This window comes from Culex quinquefasciatus, chromosome 3, assembly GCF_015732765.1.
Source record: "Culex quinquefasciatus strain JHB chromosome 3, VPISU_Cqui_1.0_pri_paternal, whole genome shotgun sequence".
Taxonomy (NCBI): domain Eukaryota; kingdom Metazoa; phylum Arthropoda; class Insecta; order Diptera; family Culicidae; genus Culex; species Culex quinquefasciatus.
Window position 1 is genome coordinate 46,255,902 of NC_051863.1, and position 4,529 is coordinate 46,260,430.

The window sequence follows — 4,529 nt, forward strand, 5'->3', positions numbered from 1 at the left end:
GCTTTTCTTGTTCAAGAAAATTTGATCTAATAAACAAACAATCAATCAATCAAAATCAAACCTGCGTAGTCTGTAAGTTTTCTTTAGTTGCGTAAATTACACTTAAATTTGTTATACAAATTTTAATCTTTTTGCAAACCTTAAAAAACATATTATGTTTGTGCATTGATACATACCAGTAAATTAAAAATAAGGGAGGAGGATGAAGTTCTTGAAAGTCAGTCATGGGGGGAATGGATCGCAAAAGGTTGAGAAACACTGTTTTAGAATCTACATTGACCCAGAAGGGTCATTTTGCCTTCCTCACTGAGGTAAGGCTATAATCCTGCTCTAAAAATGAACTTTGTATAAAAACTAACTTAATCCACCTATGTGGTTGGAGCCTTCCTCACAACAATGGCTGTACACAAGTTTCATCTATTTTTTAGATCCGGCTTCCAAAAAGTACATCGATATCACTTAAGTGGCCATATCTCGAGACAGGGTTGCCAGATCTTCAATGTTTTGGGCTCGTTGGAAAGGTTTTTTTTGATAACCTAACCAACGATGGGTCGGATGATGGACCCGGACATAGTTTACATACATTTAAGTGAGATCCGGCTTCAGAAAAACCCATAAATGTCACTTAAGTGGCCATATCTCGAGACAGGGTTGCAAGATCTTCAATGTTTTGGACTCATTGGAAAGGTCTTTTGATAAGTTAACCAACAATAGGTCGGATGGTGGATCCGGACATAGTTTACATACATTTAAGTGAGATTCGGCTTCAAAAAAGTACATCAATATCACTTAAGGGGCCATATCTCGAGACAGGGTTGCCAGATCTTCAATGTTTTGGACTCATTGGAAAGGTCTTTTGATAAGTTAACCAACAATATGTCGGATGGTGGATCCGGACATAGTTTACATACATTTAAGTGAGATTCGGCTTCAAAAAAGTACATCAATATCACTTAAGGGGCCATATCTCGAGACAGGGTTGCCAGATCTTCAATGTTTTAGATTCGTTGGAAAGGTCTTTTGATAACCTAACCAACGATGGGTCGAATGATGGACCCGGACATAGTTTACATACATTTAAGTGAGATCCGGCTTCAGAAAAACCCATAAATGTCACTTAAGTGTCCATATCTCGAGACAGGGTTGCCAGATCTTCAATGTTTTAAACTCGTTGGAAAGGTCTTTTGATAACCTAACCAACGTTGGGTCGGATGATGGACCCGGACATAGTTTACATACATTTAAGTGAGATTCGGCTTCAAAAAAGTACATCAATATCACTTAAGTGTCCATATCTCGAGACAGGGTTGCCAGATCTTCAATGTTTTAAACTCGTTGGAAATGTCTTTTGTTAACCTAACCAACGATGGGTCGAATGATGGACCCGGACATAGTTTACATACATTTAAGTGAGATCCGGCTTCAGAAAAACCCATAAATGTCACTTAAGTGTCCATATCTCGAGACAGGGTTGCCAGATCTTCAATGTTTTAAACTCGTTGGAAAGGTCTTTTGATAACCTAACCAACGTTGGGTCGGATGATGGACCCGGACATAGTTTACATACATTTAAGTGAGATCCGGCTTCAAAAAAGTATATCAATATCACTTAAGTGGCCATATCTCGAGACAGGGTTGCCAGATCTTCAATGTTTTGCACTCGTTGGAAAGGTCTTTTGAGAAGTTAACCAACAATAGGTCGGATGGTGGATCCGGACATAGTTTACATACATTTAAGTGAGATCCGGCTTCAAAAAAGTACATCAATAAAACTTAAGTGGCCATATCTCGAGACAGGGTTGCCAGATCTTCAATGTTTTGGACTCATTGGAAAGGTCTTTTGATAAGTTAACCAACAATATGTCGAATGGTGGATCCGGACATAGTTTACATACATTTAAGTGAGATTCGGCTTCAAAAAAGTACATCAATATCACTTAAGGGGCCATATCTCGAGACAGGGTTGCCAGATCTTCAATGTTTTAGATTCGTTGGAAAGGTCTTTTGATAACCTAACCAACGATGGGTCGAATGATGGACCCGGACATAGTTTACATACATTTAAGTGAGATCCGGCTTCAGAAAAACCCATAAATGTCACTTAAGTGTCCATATCTCGAGACAGGGTTGCCAGATCTTCAATGTTTTAGATTCGTTGGAAAGGTATCTTGATAACCTAACCAACAATAGGTCGGATGGTGGATCCGGACATAGTTTACATACATATAAGTGAGATTCGGCTTCAAAACAGTACATTAATATCACTTAAGGGGCCATATCTCGAGACAGGGTTGCCAGATCTTCAATGTTTTAGATTCGTTGGAAAGGTCTTTTGATAACCTAACCAACGATGGGTCCGATGATGGACCCGGACATAGTTTACATACAGTTAAGTGAGATCCAAATATATGTGAAAACACATTTTTATACATAACTTTTGAACTACTTATCAAAACTTCAATCTGTATAAAACTCGATCTATGGGACCCTAAACCAAGTCGAATGCAACAAGTTCGGGTCAAATCGGTTCAGCCAGTGCCGAGAATCATGAGCTAGTTTGTTGGTCACATACATACATACACACACACATACACACAGACATTTGTTCAGTTTTCGATTCTGAGTCGATATGTATACATGAAGGTGGGTCTACGACGTTTTTATACGAAGTTCATTTTTAGAGCAGGATTATAGCCTTACCTCAGTGAGGAAGGCAAAACGTCGTAGAAGTGAGATCCGGCTTCAAAAAAGTACATAAATATCACTTAAGTGGTCATAACTTGAGACAGGGTTGCCAGATCTTCAATGTTTTGGACTCATTGGAAAGGTCTTTTGATTACCTAACCAACGATGGGTCGGATGATGGATCCGGACATAGTTTACATACATTTAAGTGAGATCCGGCTTTAAAAAAGAACATAAATATCACTTAAGTGGTCATAACTTGAGACAGGGTTGCCAGATCTTCAATGTTTTGGACTCATTGGAAAGGTCTTTTTATTACCTAACTAACGATGGGTCGGATGATGGATCCGGACATAGTTTACATACATTTAAGTGAGATCCGGCTTCAAAAAAGTACACAAATATCACTTAAGTGGTCATATCTCGAGACAGGGTTGCCAGATCTTCAATGTTTTAGACTCGTTGGAAAGGTCTTTTGATTACCTAACTAACTATGGGTCGGATGATGGATCCGGACATCGTTTACATACATTTAAGTGAGATCCGGCTTCAAAAAAGTACACAAATATCACTTAAGTGGTCATATCTCGAGACAGGGTTGCCAGATCTTCGATGTTTTGGACTCGTTGGAAAGGTCTTTTGATTACCTAACCAACGATGGGTCGGATGATAGATCCGGACATAGTTTTCATATAGATAAGTGAGATCCGGCATCATAATTCCAGCACCTGATTCACAACTCTGACACCTTTTTATACGTAACTTTTGAACTACTTATCGGATCTTCAAACAATTCAATAGTGCAGTATGGGGCACCAAAACAAATCGAATGCAACTTGTTTGACTCAAATCGGATCAGCCAGTGCCGAGAAAACTTGGCAAGAATTTTGAGCACCAAAGTGAATACGCACACACATACACACACACACACACAGACATTTGTTCAGTTTTCGATTCTGAGTCGATAGGTATACATGAATATAGGTCTACGAGCTGTTTTTCAAAAGTTCATTTTTCGAGCAGGATTATAGCCTTACCTCAGTGAGGAAGGCAAAATGACCCTTCTGGTTCAATGTAGATTTCAAAAGAACATTAAATTTCCCATAAAATGACATGATCCGTAATTTTTTACAGTCAATTAACGGAAAATGGGAGAATTTTGACAAAGAACTTTGTCCTAAGGTTTCTATACGTGGTGTCAATCCAAAATTTTCGCGAAGCGAAAACGTTACGTGACGAATTCCCCTCTCGGCAAATTTCCCCTCTTTTTGGTGCACGCTGGTTGGATGAACGAACGTTTCCCAATCAGTCGATCGAGAGACGTGAGATTGATGTATCTAAAATCTCCCCCACTCCACCTCATAATTTTCGGATCGTCGACGAGCCAACAAAACTCGGTTCGGTCGGTCCCGAAAATTCATTCTATTGCTGGACGACGACGAGGACACATCAGAAGCAGATGGCCTGGTGGCCCGGTAGCAGACGGCCTGGAGGTCCAGGAGCAGATGGCTTGGAGGCAAGGACCAGCTAAGACATGCCGATCGCGTGAGTCGATCATTGGAACTGGCCACCACCTGGAGTGTCCGGAGGCCCCGGGGATGTTCCGATGGGGGGACATTTGCCGGACCGTAAGAGTTGGGGCAATATGGGTATCAAACTTTATGGTTTTTGATACCGGACATGAAATTTGACATTTCGGCAGTAGTGGCCACAATCCGGAGTGGCCAGAGGCCCCGCGGATGTTCCGATAAGGGGACATTTGCGGAACCATAAGAGTTGGGGCAATATGGGTATCAAACTTTAGGGATTTTGATACTGGACATGAAATTTGACATTTTGGCAGT